The sequence below is a fragment of the Nerophis lumbriciformis genome, linkage group LG25 (assembly GCF_033978685.3).
Source record: "Nerophis lumbriciformis linkage group LG25, RoL_Nlum_v2.1, whole genome shotgun sequence".
NCBI classification, from domain to species: domain Eukaryota; kingdom Metazoa; phylum Chordata; class Actinopteri; order Syngnathiformes; family Syngnathidae; genus Nerophis; species Nerophis lumbriciformis.
Genome location: NC_084572.2, coordinates 13698286 through 13712500, shown reverse-complemented (window position 1 = coordinate 13712500; position 14215 = coordinate 13698286). Strand labels below are relative to the sequence as shown.

The window sequence follows — 14215 nt, the reverse complement described above, 5'->3', positions numbered from 1 at the left end:
AAACAACGACTGCAGGGACACAACATTAGGTACACCTGCAGACTGCAGCACGGATTTCATATTTCATTCATTCACAACTCCTCCAACACGAACACCACTGTTCCCGCACTAATAAGTAAAGGTAAGACCATAATAACGTTTTTTTAATTAAATGTGCTTTTTTGTGTGCTACAGTTTGTATGTGTAAAGTTAAAGTTTAGTTAAAGTACCAATGATTGTCACACACACACTAGGTGTGGTGAAATTTGTCCTCTGCATTCGACCCATCCCTTGATCACCCCCTGGGAGGTGAGGGGAGCAGTGGGCAGCAGTGGCGCCGCGCCCGGGAATAATTTTTGGTGATTTAACCCCCAATTCCAACCCTTGATGCTGAGTGCCAAGCAGGGAAGAATGCTGTTATGAGCTTTTAAACATAACCCGTTAACTGCTGCCAATCAAATGGTGAATAAGATACTCTTTAGGGTTCATATATATGTAAATCTGACTGTGATGAAGTCAGTGCCTCACCAGCCATCAACCTCACTGCACGTCACTGTTTGGAAGTCTTAACAGGGGGGTCTATTTATCACTGCTGGGGTCTAAGACCTCTTGAGACCCTCTCATTCTTTACACTTTGACTTCATGAAAAAGACATCCATCCTCAAACATCTGGGTTACTCAACACTGTTTTGATTGACATTCTGTCACTGCCACTACTCACTACTGGGTCACTGACTTGTCATATTTACAACCAAAGAAAGGTCAGGAGGAACGTTAAAAAGGAAAAGTGGCAAGCAAAGAACAAAAACAAAGAAACATGATTCACGCTGCATTCCAGGAAAACCGTTGTACCGCCTAGTGTGTCAAACAACAATATCACATTTACTAGTCTGCAGGAAAACCGTGGCTGCTGCTTTTTCAAGAAAATAAAAAAGTACTCATACTAATGTTGCAAGAAAAGGGAGATACAGTATCTCACAAAGGTGAGTATACCCCTCACATTTTAGATATGTTGTTTTAAATCGTATATCTTCTGGACATGTATATGGATAATTAAAACTTGAATATACTTCAGAGTAGTCAGTGTACAGCTTGAGTAGAAGTAAAAATTACTGTCCATTGAAAAGGACTCAACATACAGCTATTATTGTATAAAACCTAATAACAGCTGAAATATGAGGGACGTACTCACTTTATTGGGATACTGTAGGTCCAATTGATCACATGCAGGGAATTTCTAGATTCTACTTGGTAAGAATTGGAGCTTTGTATCTGTCCAGTTTAAGAGAAACTGTCTCAATCTCCTGAGAATCAAAAATTATTTTATTCTGTATTAAATAATTGTTTTGGTGAAAACAACATACCCCAATAATTGTTTATTTGTGTGTAGAAAATGCATTTGATGTAGGAATGTGCCTATTGCTAGGCCACCGATCAGTATCGGCCAATCTTTGTGAAAAACTAAGATTAATGCCTTTTGATGCCGAACCCCTTTGGCTGACACTGTATTTATTTTTAGTCCTCCAGCTGACGACCAACTAACATCTAATTATGTGTGTCCATACACAGTGTGGAGCCGCTCCCCTAAGCTAATAATAATCGCCTAGATTGCGATAAATAAACTGCATTTCTTAGTATCATTAAGCACAGGAGGGCATGGCCAAACATGTTACACACTGAGAGCAAGCCAGGAGCAGGCATGCTCCTGCATGGCTCCAGGGGATGTCCCCTCCAAGGTTTGTCATTGTATCCCATTGGGTTGAGTTTTTTCTTGCCCTGATGTGGGATCTGAGCTGAGGATGTCGTTGTGGCTTGCGCAGCCCTTTGAGACACTTGATGATCGATACTAGAGAAAAGTAATTTTCTCAAAATATTTTTTTGCTGTTTTTGTTTACAAACTCACAAAATCCTTTTCTGCACACAGGATGACTTTGAGGGCAAAACCCAGAGGATTTAAATGAGTAGTAGATAGTAGGTTTTGCTTTTGTTTATTTTTGTGTACTATTGACTTTGTTTTGATTAAAAAATTGTATTTAATAAATGAGAATAATGAACTATTTTAAATATGGTGCTGATATTGTTACACTGTCAAAGGACTCACCATAAATAAATGTGAACATCCATCCATTTTCTACCGCTTGTCCCTTTCAAGGTCGCAGGGGGGGCTCAGGCGGTAAGCAGGGTACACCCTTGACAAGTCGCCACCTCATCATTTACAGTTGATATTTGCGATCGCCGGTGTCCTGTCGAATTTGGCTGCTTCCTGGGAAAAAGCAAGCAATAGCGTGACTCGATAGTGGGGTCTATTGAATTACGCTATCACGTCATGTTTGCTGTCGAATTGTGTTTTACACACATGCTGCTTGCAGTCGTCATAGTTCGGCGGTGCAAACGCAACCTTGGTTTTTTACTGATATTAATATTCCTGTTTGAACGGTGATTAAAACAAAAATGTGATCTACCATTATTTGCGTCAATGTGAACTTTCATGTCCGTTATTTTCAATCGTAGACCTTCTCATGCCGTAATTGTTTACATGCTTGCAGGTCAGAAGATACAATGAAAGAAACACTATTTAAAATACTTATTTGTACACGAGGCACATGAGGCAGTTGCTTTCTATTTTATACGAGGCAAATATTTACAAATATTTGCATTTATGCGCAGGCGCACAGCGATGGGCTACAGAAGTCGACAGAACACCATTCTTGGTATCGGCTGATATCACTCATAGATTATCAATATTAGAATCGGCAGCAAAAACCCTGATTGGAACATTCCTAATTTTATGCAATGTCCTTTGCAGTGGACAACCATATATTTCATATTAGGGATGTATATCAATGAATAGATACTGTAAGAGGCTGTTTGGCTGGCTGGCACATGTATTTGTTGCATTAACCATTTTCAATATTTTATATGAAGTAGTAGTAGTAGTAAGTCAATCATTCCAACACAGATGTGTTGATTAAACACTCATATTTGTCCACAAGCGACACTGAGATCATTATTCATGTGTTCGTTACATCTCATCTCGATTACTGTAACGTATTATTTTCGGGTCTCCCTATGTCTAGCATTAAAAGATTACAGTTGGTACAAAATGCGGCTGCTAGACTTTTGACAAGAAGAAGAAAGTTTGATCATATTACGCCTATACTGGCTCACCTGCACTGGCTTCCTGTGCACTTAAGATGTGACTTTAAGGTGTTACTACTTACGTATAAAATACTACACGGTCTAGCTCCATCCTATCTTGCTGATTGTATTGTACCATATGTCCCGGCAATCTGCGTTCAAAGAACTCCCGCTTATTAATGATTCCCAGAGCCCAAAAAAAAGTATGTGGGCTATAGAGCGTTTTCTATTCGGGCTCCAGTACTCTGGAATGCCCTCCCGGTAACAGTTAGAGATACTACCTCAGTAGAAGCATTTTAAGTCCCATCTTAAAACTCATTTGTATACTCTAGCCTTTATATAGACCCCCCTTTTAAACCAGTTGATCTGCCATTTCTTTTCTGCTCTGCCCCCTTCTCCACAAAGGAGAGGGGGGCACAGATGAGCTAGCTGTCCAAGGTCGGGACGCAGGGTGGACCACTAATCTGTGCATCAGTTGGGGACGTCTCTGCGCTGCTGACCTGTCTCCACTCAAGATGATCTCCTGCTGGCCCCACTATGGACTGGACTCTCACACTATTAACTAGATCCACTATGGACTAGACTCTCACAATATTATGCTAGATCCACTCGACGTCCATTGCACTGGTCGCCCAGGGGGGCAGGAGGGGAGGGGGGTCCCCACAGCTACGGTCCCCTCCAATGTTTCTCATTGTCATCCCATTGGGTTGAGTTTTTTCTTGCTCTGATGTGGGATCTGAGCCGAGGATGTCATTGTGGCTTGTGCAGCCCTTTGAGACACTCTTGATTTAGGGCTATATAAGTAAACTATGATTGATTGATTGATTGATTGACCTTTCAAAACACAATAACTGACCCCGACCCCGAGAGCGAACAAGCGGTAGAAAATGGATGGATGTATATAATTTAAATAATGGATCCCATATTCCAATATATAACTCATTATCATCTAAACTAAATACAGTTGTTTCTACTGATATCATTTCCATAGCTTATGTATACCAGTCAGTATGAGTTGGACTATCAACATCTATCCATTTTTTTAGTATTACCCTTTTTGTTTTGATGCATATTGAAAGAAATGCATTTTTACTTTTTTGATGACACGTTACTAAATTGATGCAGATCACCAAGAATACAAGTTTGCAGTGTCATTGGGATGTTTATATTTAGGAATGTGATTGCTTCTTTTGTTATTTTCAACAATGACTCTTTTATTCCTTGACATTCCCACAATAAATGAACAAGAGTTCATGTATGGTATTAACAACATAAGGAATTGCTGGTTCACAGTGCTACACTTGACCTTCACTTTGTCACGATTGCCGCTGGGTTTGGCATTGTTGGCCTGACCCCAAGGTGCAGAGAGAGAAGGCGACGTGCAGGAATAAAAATAAAACAATTAAATGTGTAAAAAACAAGGGACCACCAATGTGGATGAGCAGCAGACCACGAGTAACTATAAAAAACTTGCAGAAGGCAAAAAAAAAAGTACGCTACACAGGGCATAAACAAAAAGCAACGCGAACAATGTGCATGCATAGAAGCAATGCAAAACGATGCTGTCAAACTTCTTGTTCCGACATGTTTTGTATTTCAGACTTTATGACGTCATGATGCATAGTGATCTAGAGAAAGCATGAGGTAAATTTATAGAACCGGGATAATTACAGTCATTATAACTTTGGTCATAGTGCCAAGTTTACAAAAGAGAAATGCACTTTGTTAAACCAGTGAGGACACCACAACTCCATAGAAATAGTGGTTCCACAAAGATAGCAAAATACAACTTTTTTGTGTGTCAGTGTCGTGTAATCATTTTCAGCCTTTAGTTTGTTTGTCTGCTTGTTTGGATGCCTGTAGTGTGGGTGTTCACGTCTTGGAATGTGCATGACTAAAAGCTGCGTTGCACGCTTTTTTTCACAGAGACTGGAATAGACACAGAGCTTGTGACACACCTGTTCACCTGACGACATCACCTTGGGAACTGTCTGGTTTTACACACTGATGACAGGCTATGATACATACTGTATAGACACCTGCACTGACGTCTGCGTCAGCAGAAAAGGTGAAAAACTGAACTCAAGTCCTTGTGGTTGTGTGCTGTCACAGTTAATGTGACGTGTGTGTGCATGTGTGTGTCCGTACTGACAGGAAAATCTCAAAGTAGGAACAGCAAAGTGATGCCCAGTGCAGATACGCCATCCTGGACAGGATGGTGCTGCTCAAGGCGACACGAGACTGTTCAACTGCCACCTGCCATGCCTTTATCTCCATCCGGCTGCTACAGCGCATGTACAGTATATGTGGTCGCCCGAGACAACGTGGACAGGGGTAAAAGATAAAGTAGAGGAACACAATCTAAAAACGATGCTCAAATATTTATGGGGCCTATATGTGACGCCAACAGAAAACAGATAAGAGACACGTTATTCATTATTTTGCCATAAATGGTCGCCATTGAAAATGTAGGCATAGCGAGTACTTCACGACCAAAACAACAATGTAGCGATTGCATATGCGCTTAGAAATGTACATTCATGACACGTACAGACGTGACGTAAGTAGTTGGCACCAGGGGTGTTCGGATCAGTTAAAGTTAAAGTACCAATGACAGTCACACACACACGAGGTGTGGTGAAATTATTCTCTGCATTTGACCAATCACCCTTGATCACCCCCTGGGAGGTGAGGGGAGCAGTGAGTAGCAGCGGTGGTCGCGCTCAGGAATCATTTTTGGTGATTTAACCCCCAATTCCAACCCTTGATGCTGAATACCAAGCAGGGAGGTAATGGGTCCCATTTTTATAGTCTCTCTCGAGACCTACCGATCAGGAATTTATATTGCCGATTTCCTTCATGGAACAGATCGGCCGATATCAATTACGATCACATGTATTAACTTTGCATTTTTTTATGTATTTATGCTGAGTTCAAACCCCGGCCGAGTCATACCAAAGACCATAAAAAATGGGACCCATTATCTCCTTACTTGGCACTCAGCATCAAGGGTTAGAATTGGGGGTTAAATCACCAAAAATAATTCCTGGGCGCGGCCACCGCTGTTGCACTCCTCACTTCCCAGGGGGTGAACAAGGGGATGGGTCAAATGCAGAGGACAAATTTCACCACACCTAGTGTGTGTGTGACAATCATTGGTACTTTAACTTTAACTTTATTGACAGTTTAACTATATCAACCCAATATTTTAACTAGTTCCCTACTTCTTTTTATTTTACACAATTGTTTGATCAAAACAAAGTCAAAAGTACACAGTAACTAAACAAAATTAAAAATTACTATCTACTGTATCACTAATTGAAAAAAATATTTTCCCTCAAAGTCCGCCTATGTTGAGGGATGTACCGTATTTTCCGCACTATAAGGTGCACCTAAAAACCTCCCATTTTCTCAAAAGCTGACAGTGCGCCTTATAATCTGGTGCGCCTTATATATGGACCAATATTGATCCACAACAAACCTAAACTTCATTTTCATAAAGTTTAGGTCTCGCAACTACGGTAAGCAGCCGCCAACTTCTTTTCCCCCCGTAGAAGAAGAAGCATGCCGTTTTGATTTCCATTTGTTTGTTTATGTAAAGACCCCAAAATGGCTTCTATTAAGAGACACGCTTACGACGCAGAGTTTAAACTTAAGACGATCAGTCACGCAGTAGAACACGGGAATAGAGCAGCAGCGATACTGACTCGATTAATGACGACTTCGACGAGACGGATGCCGTATCCGCCCAACTGTTTAATTGGGACACTGAAGAAGAAGAATTCGAGGGATTCGGGAATGAGGAATAACTCCATAAAGTGAGCTTTACATGTTTATTTTGTGTGTTGTGTTGTGTGACATTAACGTTTGAGCAACGTTGAGTTATTGATATATTGTTATTGCTCTGCACTATTTCGAGTGTTACTATATTGTGATTGCACTAACGTTTGATTTACCGTAACAGTATCACTGTTTTTTACCTGTTTATTGAATCAGGGAAAAGTTCCCCTCCACTATGTGATATAAATGTTGCACTACATGTTATACCTTGCTGTTGTTAAAAGATAAACAAAACAACACGTCACTGACTTTACCTCGGGGAAAATAATAAAACAGCTGTTTATTCATTTTGGGAGTGAACAGAGTTGTCAGAACGCTGGTTTGTAATCTATTAATAAAGTTTGACTGACCTATCTGACTGTTTTGTTGACATTCCCTTTAGCGCAGCTCCATCTAATGGATGCATAGGTGCGCCTTATACTCCGGTGGGTCTTATATATGAACAAAGTTTTGAAATATGCCATTCATTGAAGGTGCGCCTTATAATCCGGTGCGCCTTATAGTGCGGAAAATACGGTACTCCCCGAATTTGTAAAATTAACAAAAACAAAAACAAATATTAAGATAAAAAATGAAAATGCATTTAATCACTCTAGTGTCGATCATATACTGATATTACCCCTTGGTGTCGACACCATCAATTTATGGATCGATCCGCCCTCCTCTTACTATTTTATATTCTTGGGAACAAATGTTAAAGTTAAAATCCCAATGATTGTTACACACACACTAGGTGCGGTGAAATTATCCTCTGCATTTGACCCATCCCCATGTTCACCCCCTGGGAGGTGAGGGGAGCAGTGAGCAGCAGTGGTGGCCGCTCTCGGGAATCATTTTGGTGATTTAACCCCCAATTCCAACCCTTTATGCTGAGTGCCAAACAGGGAGGTAATGGGTCCCATTTTTATAGTCTTTGGTATGACTATAAAAAAAACTCACGGCCTTCTAGTCTCAGGGCGGACACTCTAACCACAAGACCACTGAGCATGTCTCGCTCGAGTTAGCATTAGCATTAGTTATGTTTTGCTAAGGAAGTAAGGTGACAACACCAGCTACGGAAGCTCCTGAGGGGCAAAAAGCATGCCAGAGCAAGAGGAGAAATATATATATATATTTTTTTTTTTTTACAAAAAACTCAAATATATCGATAAAATCGATATATCACCCAGGCCTAGGCTGCAGCGGTACTCAGTTGTAATAAACTTTTCCACAACTTGTGGCAGTAATGACAATAACAAACAAAGCTAACAAAAACAAAGCTAAAATCTTAGAGAAGTTTCCTAAGCGCAAAAATTATGACTAAAGTAAAACAGTATTTTCATTTTAATTGTATGAACAGTTTATTTAAGAAACATATATTTTATCATTACTTATTATTAATTTAGTTAGATTTTATGTATTTTAGCACTGCGTAGTTGAATGTAAATGTGTTTTGTCATCAGTTTTTATGAGTCCCTTCTTTTGCAGTATATTTGATTAGTATTTATTTTAATAATAATCTTAGTGACTAACACATGGGGTCATATAATTTGACAAGGTTTATTTTGTTGAACTGTAAGTAGGTTCGATGTAATTATTGAACACGATTAAAATCAAGAGGAAGATTATTAATGTCACCTCTGTAATGGAAAAGTTGGGCACCGAGGTCAAAAAGGTTAAGAACCCCTGACTTAAGTCAAAGCAAGATGGCAATAGTTAATTACCTAATTCATCAAAACAACACAATGGAGTAATTTGCCAGTCGGAGTCATTATGATGTAATCTAGTGAATAGCATCTCTAGTACGTCATTACAATGATAACAGGAGAGTGCCTGCTTTTGTGGTCTGCTATGTAGGGGGACCAGCCAGGACACCACTTGTGTTGTGTTATCACTGGTGCCTATATTTGGGTCACTAGTAAGGGGGAGGTAGGGAAGTTACAAAATGTGTTTTAACAAGCTTTGATTTAGGAACAGTTCACATCACAGCATTAATGTATATATCGTAGTCAGCACAATATCGCATCTGGCACCAGTTAATAATTTAGAAGCAGGTATTTTAGGGATGGCTGTAAAAGCTGTGCATGTGCATGATTACCAGACACACGTCCCAAACTGAGCTAAAAACATTTGATATCTGTTTTATCTTATCAACATGGCTCAAGAATGATAAAGCCCTGAGCTTCAGACCATAACAGTACACAGGCAGGAGACAACAACACCGACAGAAATAAAAACTGCATCATAGCCATGCCTACAGGACAGGAAAATATGGCATTTTTAACGTTAAACTGTAAAGTTATTATTATGCATTCGAGTGGGGAGATTTTTTTTCACATATTTTAGACAAGCATGCGTGAATTAATGTTGTACGCTTATTCCAAACACAAGAGGTCCTCTGTCTACACCAGGGGTGCCCGCACTTTTCAATTGACCAAGTCGAGGAGATCTACCTCATTCATACATACAATTTATATTTATGAAAGAGACGTTTTTGTTAACAAGTTAAAAGTGTTTAATGATAATACAAGCATGTTTAACAGATACAGTCGCGATCAAAAGTTTACATACACTTGTAAAGAATATAATGTCATGGCTGTCTTGAGTTTCCAATAATTTCTACAATTCTTATGTTTTTGTGATAGAGTGATTGGAGCACATACTTGTTGGTCACAAAAAACATTCATGAAGTTTGCTTCTTTTATGAATTGATTATGGGTCTACTGAAAATGTGACCAAATCTGCTGGGTCAAAAGTATACATACAGCAATGTTAATATTTGGTTACATGTCCCTTGGCAAGTTTCACTGCAATAAGGCACTTTTGGTAGCCATAATTTTTGACCACTCCTCTTGATAAAATTGGTGCAGTTCAGCTAAATTTTTCTAAAGTTTTCTGACATGGACTTGTTTCTTCAGCATTGTCCACATGTTTAAGTCAGGACTTTGTGAAGGCCATTCTAAAACCTTAATTCTAGCCTGATTTAGCCATTCCTTTACCACTTTTGACATGTGTTTGGCGTCATGGTCCTGTTGAAACACCCAACTGCGCCCAAGACCCAACCTCCGGGCTGATGATTTTAGGTTGTCCTGAAGAATTTGGAGGTAATCCTCCTTTTACATAGTCCCATTTACTCTCTGTAAAGCACCAGTTCCATTGGCAGCAAAACAGGCTCAGAGCATAATACTACCACCATCACGCTTGACAGTAGGATGGTGTCCCTGTGTTTAAAGGCCTCACCTTTTCTCTTCCAAACATATTACTGGGTGTTGTGGCCAAACAGCTCAATTTTTGTTTCATCGGACATCACATGGAAAGTCCTCCTTTCTGTCCAATACCACATGAAAGTGGTTGGTTTTTGGCATCTAATTTGTCCAGCTTCCATACTCGTTTTTATACACTTTACAAGAAATACATTGGCGGCAAACTCAGTAGCTTACTAGCTTGTGCACGTCAGCTTTCGGAGACTCTTATTTTGTTAGCGCAGGCAGGATGGAGTAGCACTTTTATTGTGAAGACAGAAACTGTGCGGTCAGTCTTTAGGCTTTTGACGGAAGGTACGGATGAAATAAAAACTGTTTCTCGCCTTCCTGACGGTCTTTATTTTCCTTCACACTGAGCTTGCAGCAGCCAGCATCTTTTCACAAGATGGGGACGGCGTGGCGCGGTTGGGAGAGTGGCCTTGCCAGCAACCTGAGGGCTCCTGGTTAGATCCCCAGCTTCTACCAACCTAGTCAAGTCCGTTGTGTCCTTGAGCAAGACACTTCACCCTTGCTCCTGATGGGTCGTGGTTAGGGCCTTGCATAGCAGCTCCCGCCATCAGTGTGTGAATGTGGAAATAGTGTCAAAGCACTTTGAGTACCTTGAAGGTAGAAAAGCGCTATACAAGTATAATCCATTTACCATTTACCAAGATCCTTGGGTGCCGGCAATGTCAATCAAATGACAAAAGTGACATCATAGTGAAGATTGTTTTTAGGTCTATTTTTTCAATTCCTGGCTGGTGGTTGACTGACACGCCCTCCGCGATCGACCGGTAGCTCGCCATCGACGTAATGGTCTACACACTGGCTGTACACAGAACACATTAAGGCCATATGAAATAATTAAATGATACAGTAAAAAAAAAGGGAATACTTATTTACTGTTATCTCTGTGGTTGTTTTGCACACTGAAAGGAGAGTAGCAATGGAGGGAGAGACAGGCTTATCGGGAGGAAGAAGTCTCGATAATGAGATCAATATGCTGTTTAGTTATCACTGTCCATTCCATAGGAGCAGAGTCTTTCGCATGTTTAAAGAACTCAGCTTTATCCTTGATGATGGTCACGGCATTTGACCAGCTCGGCCTGTGCATGCAGCTAATGTTGGTCTATGTTTTTCTGCTTCAGTTTTACTTCATTTTCCACTTTCTCTTTAGTTTTGTTCGACACACTGCCATCAGAAGAGTGCCTAACACTTAGGAGACATAATGAGAGTAGATAGTTAACTAAAAAGACAGAAGTTACAATGTCCTTTCTCAATGTAGTGACTCGGGACTACATTTTCCTGCCTACATATTCTCCCGTCTGGGCATTCTTCCGCCACACGCACACAACTGGTTCTTGTTTTTCTTTTAGTGCTGTATTAATTTATGGGAGTGGGCTCGTACCACAGGGACCGCCTGTATTGTGTGTTGCTTCTGTAAGCCTCAGGCCCAAATGACTAAACAACATTTGGTCATCAGTGACACTCTGTAGGATTCATTTTACAAATGTTCTATGAAATCTGCCCTCATAAAAATAGCACAATATAAAATAGCTGACATATGAATCCTAGCAGGCAGTATTTTTGTTTGTAATGTTTGAGTTTTGTTACTTAATAGGTCACAGGAGCTGTTCAATAGAGTTGTGACTTGATGCTTACTGTATATCTTTTTTTTGCACAGTTCTTGGTCTGATGACAAAAATGCCATTGTAAACGCTACATACTACAAGTGTGAACTCAGCTTTAATAACTTGATAATGCTTTGGATTTATACCATTTTGGATAGACGTAACTCAAGAACTCCCATGAAATTGTGTTTAGTATTCTTGAGGAAACATTATTAATTTTTGATTGTTATGTGGAATTTTGAACATTGAAAATAAATCTTAATAATGCATGATGATGACACATTCTAGCTGTTTCCCGCAAATTTGACAGTGACGAGCGAACGAAGGCGTCCTCAATGCTAATTCTCGCATCCATGGTGTGAAATAAACTGCATTTCTTACAAGTAGGAGGGTCAGAGGACAATGAATAGCTAAACATGCAACACTACACACCATAGGAATATTTAAAAAAGCATAGATAACAGCGAAGCTAAAGCTCTTGAATGTGTTTTAAACACAGGTGGACAGATCGATACAAATATTGACAGTAATGAGACCAGCTATATTATCAGTATATAGTTGATGCTACAGTGATTAGATCAATACCTTTTTAGCACAAAATTGTTTGTTGTTTTTGTTATTGTTTACAAACTCAGGAAATAAAAGCCAATAGTAGTTTTTGTGTTTGTTAAGTTGTATTGCACTATTGCCTTTAATATAAATTTTGAATGTAATAAAACGGAATAAGAAAATCATATAAATATTGATTGATGTTGTTACATCACCATCCTGTTAAAAAAAAGTTATCATTTAATGATCCTTAAAATTTTAAGTTTGAGGTTTGGTATGGCCAATACTGCCCGTGTAACTATTGGTATTGGATTGACACCAAATATGTACAATAATATTAACCAAAACTAATGTAAAGTATCCGAAGAACAGAAAAATAAGTGCTTATTAAATTTTAAAAGAAGTGTCGAAGGATCCGCATTAGAGTTGAAAGTAAAAATTTGATAAATAATAGTTTTGAGAAAATAATACTTTACTGCATATGTCAAGAGCTAAATTAGAAACCTTTGTAACATGTTTTGAGAAGGTTCTATTATCATTTTAATGCCAAAAGTATATTGTGATATACAATGTATATCTTTATCACAGAAGGCTGCAATATAGATTTTAGGCCTTTTAGGATTAGCTGTATCTGAAATGCGGACAATATTTGTAAGACACAACTGAAAAGCTTGAGAATGGATTTCCCTACATATGGTGTCCCTACATTCTGTATGACCCAAGGACGAAAATACATTCTGGAACTGGGATCCAGATCTTTTTGGTAACAGAGATATTTGTGACTTATAAAAAAACAAACAGAATCTGATAACATTATGTGCATTTCTTTGGTAGGACCTCAGCATGAAGTGATTAAATTTGGATCATGATATCAATCAGAAATAGAGATCTGGATCCGTTTGCCAACGGAGACATAACTTCAAACCTTGAGAATGTATTTAGGTTTAACTTGGTTTAGGTATAACTCAAAGAATGAATGTGATACCTTCCAATCAGAGCAGACAAGAGATTGTATTTAATAAATAAATCAAAACTTGAATGTCTCTCAGTGGTCTGTGTTTAACCAAGTACCATCCTTTAGGAGTCTTGGTTATAGTATATTTGGAATTTCTGGAGTATAGTGAAACAACACTGCGTCTAAACGTATTATCATAAAACCTCTGTGGCTGAATCCTCATGGAAGAGTCGTAAGGATTTTTGGGAAAAACCACAGCATTTGCATCACGCTACACAACAGTCAACCAGCCATACTCATAAAATAGACTTCCTGTCTCATGCGTCTTTGGGCTGTTCCAGCCTGCCAGCAGCACTGATAATATTGTTTAGACTGGCTAATCTGTAGGCGTGCCAGTGTGATTCCTTAAAAGAAAGAACGCTTGTGTTGTGTTTTGGTCACAAAGCAGAGCCATGGATGGGGGTTCATTTAAAACACATAATGATGAAGTGGGCCGGGACATGCAGAATTGAGCCCCACGTCATAACTGTAGTGACAACAAGGTGATAAGACAATGTTGACCACAAACTAAAAATCAGCCATGGCACAACTGATACAGAATATGTCCTCCTAACACTGTCTTCTGAAGAACGGAAACTCAAAAATTGGCCGTTACGTAATTTTTTTATCCCCACTAGTCCTGCTCAGTCCTGCTAGTAAGTGCTGTTGAATCTAAATATATGTGGCATTTTCAAAAAAGCCAATGCAACGTACATTTCCAACATCTTGGATCATGTGGCTCTAAACAGTGTGCTGTCTGTCATGGAGGTTAACGCCTTATCATCCCAAGGGAGATGTTTTGGGCTAAATGTTTCACAGAGGCAATGTCTGGACCACAAATGATCAATTACAGCTGCAGTCGT

The 14215-nt window shown here is 39.4% G+C and overlaps 1 protein-coding gene across 5 annotated transcripts in view; it reads right to left on the bottom strand.

The window, feature by feature from the left end:
• Nucleotides 1-14215, bottom strand: part of s1pr5b (sphingosine-1-phosphate receptor 5b) — a 147064-nt gene that overhangs the window by 104559 nt on the left and 28290 nt on the right. The window contains exon 3 of one of the 5 annotated variants that reach the window (XM_061983816.1): nt 2081-2242. The exons of the other annotated variants lie outside the window; for them this stretch is intronic. The gene's annotated coding sequence lies outside the window, so the exon portion shown is untranslated. The remainder of the gene's footprint in view (nt 1-2080; nt 2243-14215) is intronic. 5 annotated transcript variants of the gene reach the window in all.